The sequence below is a fragment of the Nerophis ophidion genome, linkage group LG03, assembly GCF_033978795.1.
Source record: "Nerophis ophidion isolate RoL-2023_Sa linkage group LG03, RoL_Noph_v1.0, whole genome shotgun sequence".
In the NCBI taxonomy this organism is placed as follows: Eukaryota; Metazoa; Chordata; class Actinopteri; order Syngnathiformes; family Syngnathidae; genus Nerophis; species Nerophis ophidion.
In genome coordinates, this window is record NC_084613.1 from 62,875,846 (window position 1) to 62,886,282 (window position 10,437).

Consider the following 10,437-nt stretch of genomic DNA (forward strand, 5'->3'; position numbering starts at 1 on the left):
GCGTACCTATGAAAACTGATCATTTCAACATTGGCGCTAACTTATAAAAAGTCAGATTAGCGATTAGCAGTGACAGATTGTTTGGTAAAGGTATAGCATGTTCTATATGTTATAGTTATTTGAATGACTCTTACCATAATATGTTACGTTAACATACCAGGCACCTTCTCAGTGGGTTATTTATGCGTCATATAACGTACACTTATTCAGCCTGTTGTTTATTATTTTAAATTGCCTTTCAAATGTCTATTCTTGGTGTTGGATTTTATCAAATAAATTTCCCCCCAAAATACGACCTATACTCGAGTGTGACTTATACAAGTATATGTTTTTTTTCCTTCTTTATTATGCATTTTCTGCCGGTGCGATTTATAATCCGAAAAATACGGTACACTTTTTTTGTGTCCTATTCTAACAGCGTTGTAATCAAAAACACAAAGCAAAATTTTGAAGAACTCAAATGAATACAGCTCCTGAAAACATAATAGAGGACTACTAGGCTTGTGCTGTATCAATCTTATCAATAGTTGTAAGTTTTATGTTGCAGATGGCTTAAAAAAAAAAAAAAAAAAAACTTTTTTTTTTTAGTATTAGTCAGGCATACAATTTACCCCCAGCAGCTTCCATCCTCCCCCTTACTTCCGGCACACCTAGCCCAAAATTTGTTCCAAAGAAAAGAGTGTTGTCAGAACTTTGGTTTTGCGGCAACAAGCGTGGAACAAATGACTGAACATAACAAAGCGTCTCTAAAGGTACACCCAGACCTGAGTGAGGACAGCCTGTCGTCACGTTCGCTTTGCCTCCATGTAAACAGCGTTATAACAGCTACGGATTTTGGAGAATGCACATCTGCACACACAACCAGAAGGAGACGGAGCAGAAGAACCAAGAAGAGACAGTCATGGCGACGACGAGTAAGAAGAAGAAGTATGCTTGCAAGTTCCAAAATGATTGGAACCAAGAATTTCAGTTCATCCAGGACAGCTCAAAGGGGAAGGGGTATGTTGCCTGCAAATTTTGTAGATCAGAATTCTCCATTGAACACGGTGGCTGTATGGATATAGTCACTCATTAACGGTCAGAGAAGCACAAAGCGGCGGCAACGCAACACCGGTCACAGCCCAGTATTATGGGCCACCTTGCTAAATGGAGACCCAAGGGTTTAACTTATGCCAAGACAAAGATGGCAACAAGCAACATCCCATTCTCATTTGCGGATGTTTTCAACAAATCCGTGAAAGATATGTTCCCGGATTCAGAGATCGCTCGCCAGTACATATACATATACCATGGGATCACCTGTATCCCCAAAAGTGGTAAACCTCTACGTAGAGAACATAGAAAAGAGAACTCCAAGCTCTTTTAAGGGAACAACACCAAGTCATTGCTACAGATATGTGGATGACACATGGGTGAAAATCAGAAACCAAGAAGTTCAAGCCTTCACCGAGCACATTAACATCGTGGACAAAAACATCAAGTTCACACACGAGGATGTCGAATACAGTAAGTTGCCTTTTTTGAACTGTGATGTCCACATTGGAGAAAACAGGGGCCTCCATGTCGGGGTTTAACGAAAATCCACACATACCGATGAATACCTACTTTTTGACTCACACCACACACTGGAACACAAAATGGGCGTTATCAGAACCCTACAACACAGAGCTGATAATGTTCCCACCAGCCCACAGGCCAAAGAGAAAGAGCATAGGCTTTTGAAGGAAGCCCTAAAAACCTGTGGTTACCCCAGCTGATCATGTGGGAAAAGTGCATCCAGTTCCATAAATAACAAGAACAGAGTGGATGAGGAGGAAAAAGGTAACATATGCAAATATATTGTCATTCCATATGTATTAGGTCTATCTGAGAAACTCAGAATTTTTAACCAACACAACACTTCAAAGACCGGACACCTCACACCCACAAAAACAATCTGGTGTATGCTATCCAGTGTAATGATGAATGCATTGATTCATATATTGGAGAAACAAAACAACAACTAAGTTGACACATGGCACAGCATAGACGAGGAAACTCTTGAGGCCAAGACTCAGCTGTCTACCTGCACCTCAGGGAGAAACAGCAGTCCTTAGAGAACAAACATTTACAGATTCTGGACAGGCAGCACAAATGGTACGAAAGAGGAGTGAGGGAAGTCATCTACAGGACTGTCTCTGAAAATTTGAATATTGTGATAAAGTCCTTTATTTTCTGTAATGCAACTAAAAACATGAACGTGTCATACATTCTGGGTCCATTACACATCAACTGAAATATTGCAAGCCTTTTATTATTTTAATATTGCTGATTATGGCATACAGCTTAGGAAAAATCAAAATGCCTATCTCAAAAAATTTGAATATTTCCTCAGACCAAGTAAAAAAAAGAAGATTTATAACAGTAAAACAAAGTCAAACATTTAAAAATGTCAATTAATGCACTCAGTACCTGGTTGGGAAATCTTTTGACACGGATTACTGTATCAATGCAGTGTGGCATGGAGGCAATCGGCCTGTGGCATTGCTGAGGTGTTATGGATGCCCAGGATGCTTTAGCTCATTTGCATTATTGGATCTGGTGTCTTTCAGCTTCTTCTTCACAATACCCCACAAATTCTCTATGGGGTTCAGGTCAGGGGAGTTGGCAGGACAATCAAGGACAGTATTGCCAGGCAGTAATGTAATGCCAGTACGGTGTACTGACCATGGCATTACTGTCCTGGATTGTCCTGTGCCAGAGTACCGTACACAGTACACTGGTGCATCTCCATAGAGCTTTTCAACAGATACAGCTACAATAGCCATATTCCAGTGGTCAAGCCACTCCTGAACTCAAGACAACGCAAGAAGCGTCTGACTGACGGACAGTTGCAGAGTGGTCCTGAGTCCTGTTTTCAGACGAAAGCAAATTTTGTATTTCATTTGGAAGTCAAGGCGCTATAGTCTGGAGGAAGGCTGGAAAGGAGCAAAATCCAAGTTGCATGAAATCCAGTGTTTTCCCACAGTCAGCAATTGTTTGGGGAGCCATGTCAGCTGCTGGTTTTGGTCCACTGTGTTTCATCAAGTCCAGAGTCAATGCAGCTGTGTACCAAGAGTGTCCATGCTTCCATCTGTTGTAAAGCTCTATGGAGATGATGATTTAATTTTCCAGCATGATCTGGCACCTGCCCACAGTGCCAAAACCACCAGTAACTGGTGTACTGACCATGGCATTACTGTCCTCCATTGGCCTGCCAACTCCCCTGACCTAAATCCCATAGAGAATTTGTGAGGTATTGTGAGGAAGAAGCTGAAAGACAACAGACCCAATAATGTAAAAGAGCTGAAGGCCGCTAGTGAAGCATCCTGGGCATCCATAACACCTCAGCAATGCCACAGGCAGATTGCCTCCATGCCACGCCGTATTGATGCTGTAATCCATGCGAAAGGATTCCTAACCAAGTACTGAGTGCATTAATTGACATTTTCAAATGTTTGATTTTGTTTTGCTGTTGTAAATGTTTTGTTTTTTTACCTGGTGTGAGGAAAAATAATAATTTTTTGAGATAGGATTTTTTAGTTTTCTTACGCTGTCTGCCATAATCAGCTATATTAAAATAATAAAAGGCTTGCAATATTTCAGTTGATGGGTAGTGCATCCAGAATGTATGACATTTCCATGTTTTTAGTTTCATTACAGAAAATAAAGGACTTTATCACAATATTCTAATTTTCTGAGACAGTCCTGTATGTTAAGGTTGAAAAACCATCCATGAACAGAGGATGTGATCTGCGACACCACATCCTGTGGAGCAGTATAGCTCGGTTGGTAGAGCGGCCGTGCCAGCAAATTGAGGTTTGCAGGTTCGTTCTCCACTTCCGCCATCCTAGTCACTGCCATTGTGTCCTTGGGCAAGACACTTTACCCACCTGCACCCAGTGCCACCCACACTGGTTTAAATGTAACTTAGATATTAGGTTTCACTATGTAAAGCGCTTTGAGTCACTAGAGAAAAAGCGCTATATAAATATAATTCACTTCACTTGTCTCCCACATACAACACTGTTCTTTCGACCACTCCGTAAAGACTCTGCAATTTAGCCTCCAACGAATAACAGGAGTTCAAAACATTCTGGTCACCGAAGATGACCAGAATGCTAGCCGTGCCATTTGTTTAAAACTGAATGGAATGCTCACGTGGAGGAGGGGGGACTCCCGACTATTTAGAACTGGTAGTAGTCGATCCACAGTCGATCATTCTGCCACACAATACCTCAATGCTACTGAGGGGAAATGACCCTTCACGACTGCCGTTGGCTTTGACAGTTAGCATTGCTTGTTTGCATCAAAACAGTTGTTTTTCTCACCACAATAGGGCGAAACCATTCTTGCCCAGGCACACCCTCCTGTTTTTTGGAGTATAAATATTTGGGGTTTTGGCACTGTCACGCCAAATTTCTTCCCTCCTACAAGAACCTTCCCCCCCGGAAGAAACTGCCTGAAGAACCCCAATGAGGGTGGAAGGACCTTAAAGCAGCCCACACAGCTGCCTGTTTTAAAAGCATTATAATTGGCTGATTGTCATAGGTGAAAAATAACGGTGAGGAAAAAATATTAGCATTCCATCATGCTAACCTTTCAAACTATTTTTGTTTCGCTAATTTTGCAGCTGTAACCCTTAACGGTGAGGAAAAAATATTAGCATTTCAGCATGCTAACTTTTCAAGCTATTTTTGCTTTGCTAATTTTGCAGCTGTAACCCTTAAGAGTCATATAACTTGGTATTGTCACGCCCTCATTGGGGTCTTTCAGGCATTGGAGGGGCTGTCACGCCAATTTTCTTCCGGGCGGAAGGTTTTTGTAGGGGGGAAGAAATTTGGCGTGACAGCACCAACCGCTGGACTACATCTGACCAATCTAAGTCCAAGACTGGATCTGACCAATCCAAGTCTAAGACTAGATCTGACCAATCTAAGTATAAGACTAGATCTGACCAATCTAAGTCTATGATAAACTGATGGAGCAGCAAAACGTCTTCTAAGACAAACCAAACAGTCCAGTTGCGATCGATTGAATGCCCTGAAATGATGCACTGTGCACACACGCACACTCCACGCCAATAAACGTCTCTCAACTGCATTAGCCAGATATTTGAAAGTAGCACATTAATTACTTTACGGCGAAAGTAATTAATGCGGGTGGTAAACTCCATCTAGGGATACATACCGGCACGAGACCGATAGAGGAAAAGTACCTCCAGAGAAAGTTTTAAAAAATGTGATCTCCACTCTCCCAACTGCATGGCACAGTTGAGAGAGTGGCCGTGCCAGCAACCTGAGGATTCCTGGTTCGACCCCCACCTTCTACCAACCTCGTGACGTCTGTTGTGTCCTTGAGCAAGACACTTCACCCTTGCTTCTGATGGGTCGTGGTTAGGGCCTTGCATGGCAGCTCCCGCCATCAGTGTGTGAATGTGTGTGTGAATGGGTGAATGTGGAAGTAGTGTCAAAGCACTATGAGTACCTTGAAGGTAGAAAAGTGCTATACAAATACAACCCATTTACTTTCCCTAGTAATTCAGTACATTTAAGAAAGAGTAATTCCTTTATTAATTCAATTACCTTTTTTGGTAAAGTAACAAGGAACTATAATTAGCTGCTTTTTAAAATTAATTTTCTGAACACTGATGATGATACACTGTATGATAAAAAAGACGCACAGTGGAGACCGATCACTAAAGCCTGCGTTTATCCACTTGACTTACTTGAAACTATTGTCTTCTCAATGTTTTACTTGATTCATTTTTCACATACAATGTATAATAAGCATCTTATTTACAGAAGTATTTTATTCAAGTATTGCTTCCCAGAGAAAGCTCTTAATTTAGCTCTCTAAAATTATTCCATAAAAAAAGTATTTTAAGGTTCAGTTTATATTTGGTCTAAAAAAATGCACTATTATTCAAACTATAATTGTGCTGAGAGCCAGATGCAGTGTCGTTTTGATCTAATAGTTTTTGATCAAATAAAAGCAAAACTTGTTTTGAACTATCTTTGTCATTTGTATTCATTGGTTTCTTTAAAAAGTAGGGGGAAAAAAATCTGAAAACAATTGTAAATCCAATTGTTTGTAAAAAAAAATAAAAAATAGAGTTTTAATTTTTAGGCCATATCACCCGGGCCTAAGGAGCACCTTGGTTTTAATGCACTCCAAACTACTCTGTTTGCCCGGATATCATTCCACATAATGGAGTGGCCAAACTCAGTCTCATCTTTTTTTATTGACTGCAAAATAATCCACCATGGGGCCAAACAAAACTGCGAACCTCCGTTTCCATCACCATGAAGAGTCTTCAATAAAAGATAAAAGGGAAGTTAAATGTACATTTGTTTTCTGCATATAAATGTTTAGTCGCTATATAATGTGTTCAAATTTTTGATTGGAACAGATTGATTGATTGACCTTATATATTAAGGGAAAACTTGCTTCAGTTTTTGTACAGTCGAGTCTTCCTCGTACCTTTCAGAACATAAATCGAGGTACCACAGTAATCACTTCTTAAAGTGGAGGTTAAACGAGACTATGTCTCTTTTTTGCTGGTACAACATGTAAGGGCAGGTGTAAGGTCTCTCATTTGACTACACAAAGGTAATATGCAAATGCAACAAGTAGTGCTTTGTCAAAGTGTTTTAAAGGATTGTCCAGTTTTTCCAATAGAAAGATAGATTCCCCTGCAGTGCTAGTTAATCATGTCATCTTGTAAAAAAGTATTCCTGGACTAACAGGTTTTCTGCTGCAGTGTTTGAGTTTCATCACACGACGTACAAAGTTCAGCTACTGACTTGTAACCACAGGTGGGAATATTTGGCCACCTCACAATTCCACTACAATTTGGTCATAAAATGATTGTACATCTAAAATTATCTATTATTATTATAATGTAAATAGTATTGCACAATATGTATTCTAAATGTGTTACATTTAAATTATAATAATATTAATATGTCTACAATGCTCCTTTAGTTATGTATGCAGTATTGCGTCATTACTGTAATTTATATATATATATATATATATATATATATATATATATATATGTATATATATATATATATATATATATATATATATGCATGTATATATATATGTATGAAAAAAAATCGATTAAAAAAAAAAACAGAATCGATTCTGAATCGTGCAACGCGAGAATCGCGAATCAAAATTCGAATACATTTTTCCCACACCCCTAATGTGTATATATATATATATATATATATATATATATATATATGTATATATATATAACCCTAACCCTATATATATATCTATATATATATATATATATATATATATATATATACACACACACACACACATTAGGGGTGTGGGAAAAATTGATTCGAATTTTGATTCGCGATTCTCGCGTTGCACGATTCAGAATCGATTCTCTTTTTTTTTTTAAATCGATGAGGTGGCGACTTGTCCAGGGTGTACCCCGCCTTCCGCCCGATTGTAGCTGAGATAGGCGCCAGCGCCCCCCGCAACCCCAAAAGGGAATAAGCAGTAGAAAATGGATGGATGGATGGATTTTTTTTTAAATCTTTTATTATCAATCCAACAAACCACTACACAGCAATACCATAACAATGCAATCCACTTCCAAAACCAAACCTGACCCAGCAACACTCAGAACTGCAATAAACAGAGCAATTGAGAGGAGACACAAACACAACACAGAACAAACCAAAAGTAGTGAAACAAAAATGATTATCAATAACAGTATCAATATTAGTTATAATTTCAGCATAGCAGTTATTAAAAATCCCTCATTGACATTATCATTAGACATTTTTACAAATAATAAAAAAGAACAATAGTGTCACAGTGGCTTACACTTGCATCGCATCTCATAAGCTTGACAACACACTGTGTCCAATATTTTCACAAAGATAAAATAAGTCATATTTTTGGTTCATTTAATAGTTAAAACACATTTACATTATTGCAATCAGTTGATAAAACACTGTCCTTTACAATTATAAAAGCTTTTTACAAAATCTACTACTCTGCTAGCATGTCAGCAGACTGGGGTAGATCCTGCTGAAATTCTATGTATTGAATTAATAGAGAATCCTTTTAAATCGGGAAATGTTTTTATTTTGAATCGAAACGTGACCCCAAGAATAGATATTGAATCGAATTATGGGACACCCAAAGATATACACACATATATATGTATATATACTATGGGTGTAACGGTACGTGTATTTGTATTGAACCGTTTCGGTACGGTGGTTTCGGTTCGGTACGAGGGTGTATCGAACGAGTTTGTAAACTAAAGTCTTAAAAATCTGCTCTGCTTTCTGCATCTGTCGAGCAGTGAGCATCCAGCATTGTCCCACCCACAAAGCCATTGTTTTCAAATTTGGTATATAAATAACCAAAAAATTTATATTTGTTGTTTTCTTACTGTACCGAAAATGAACCGAACCGTGACCTCTAAACCGAGGTACGTACCGAACCGAAGTTTTTGTGTACCGTTACAACACTAATATATATATATATATATATATATATATATTTATTAGGGCTGCAAATCTTTGGGTGTCCCACGATTCGATTCTACATCAATTCTTGGGGTCACAATTCGATAATATATCGATTTTTTCGATTCGATTCGATTCTCGATTCAAAAACGATATTTTTCCGATTCAAAACGATTCTGTATTCATTCAATACATAGGATTTCAGCAGGATCTACCCCAGTCTGCTGACATGCAAGCAGAGTAATAGATTAAAAAAAAAAAGCTTTTATAATTGTAAAGGACAATGTTTTATCAACTGATTGCGATAATGTAAATTTGTTTTAACCATTAAACGAACCAAAAATATGACTTATTTTATCATTGTGAAAATATTGGACAGTGTGTTGTCAAGCTTATGAGATGCGATACAAGTGTAAGCCACTGTGACACTATTGTTCTGTTTAATTTTTATAAATGTCTAATGATAATGTCAATGAGGGATTTTGAATCACTGCAATGCTGAAATTATAACTAATCTTGATACTGTTGTTGATAAAATTCATTTTTGTTTCACTACTTTTGGTTTGTTCTGTGTCGTGTTTGTGTCTCCTCTCAATTGCTCTGTTTATTGCAGTTCTGAATGTTGCTGGGTCAGGTTTGGTTTTGGAATTGGATTGCATTGTTATGGTATTGCTGTGTAGTGGTTTGTTGGATTGATAAAAGAAAAAGAAAAAAAAAAGAGAATCGATTCTGAATCGCACAACGTATTCGATTTCGAATCGATTTTTTCCCACACCCCTGATAGATATATATATATATATATATATATATATATATATATATATATATATATATATATATATATATATATATATATATACACATATATATATATTAGGGCTGGGCAACGATTAAAAATTTTAATCGAAGTTAATCGCACTATTTCTCTGATTAATCGCGATTAACTGCATTGTATACGCAAAGCCCAATAATGAATTCAAAAGTAGTGTGTAGTGCACCTTTATTGGAATATTCTCCCACATGAACAAAAGCGCCAAAACATTTGTTGTGCAAACACAATTCAAATCAGTCCTTGTTAAACAGTAGCAGTTAAATAGCATATTTTATGAAAATCAACTCCAAAAATTTAAATACAAATATTTAAGCTTATTACAACCACTGCCAGGGTATTTAAGTTATCCTGCTTGTTATGGAAAATAAATATAATCTACATACAAATCTCTGAGCCACAATCATAATATCCGAACATGCAATTTCTGAGGTAACAGCAGAAACATTTTTTTTTATCAGGGATCTTATGTTTAAAAAACCTATATTATAGGTAGTGGGCTGTTTTAGGGAATTTTTGATCAAAGTATCCGTAGTAGCAATATTAATAATGTTGTGTTTATTCTGCGTAGCGCACTTAAAATAATTATGACCATATCTAGGAATTGATATGATGGGAATTTTCCGATTGTTTGATGTTATGAGCCAGATGTGGAAAAACAACAAAAAGTAAACGGACACAATCGACGTAAACGTGAAAAGTTTTACAGACGGACCATTTGCAAATGTTGTGACCTTTCTCAGCCACCGTAGGGAATATGACAAAGTCTATGACAATTATGAACAGTACGGGGGACAAGATGCAACCCTGGAAGAAGTAAAGCTTATTTAATTCTACCCCTTTTCCACTTCATAGCGTTTACAAATATATACATCATTTACTGACATTTTTATAATAAAAAAAACATCTGTGAATTAGTATATACAACAGTTTTGTAATATGTAATGAATTAAATCAGTCATTATTAATATACTGAGATGAAAAATATCATATTTACAATAACTTTGAAAGTATTTCTCATAATTCTTCTTTGTACTTTGTAAACACTATTTATTTGAACAACTTCTTATAGTGGATCAT

General features: G+C 37.2%; 1 protein-coding gene across 2 annotated transcripts in view; it reads right to left on the bottom strand.

The window, feature by feature from the left end:
• Positions 1–10,437, bottom strand: part of degs2 (delta(4)-desaturase, sphingolipid 2) — a 64,485-nt gene that overhangs the window by 1,342 nt on the left and 52,706 nt on the right. The gene's annotated exons all lie outside the window — the stretch shown is intronic.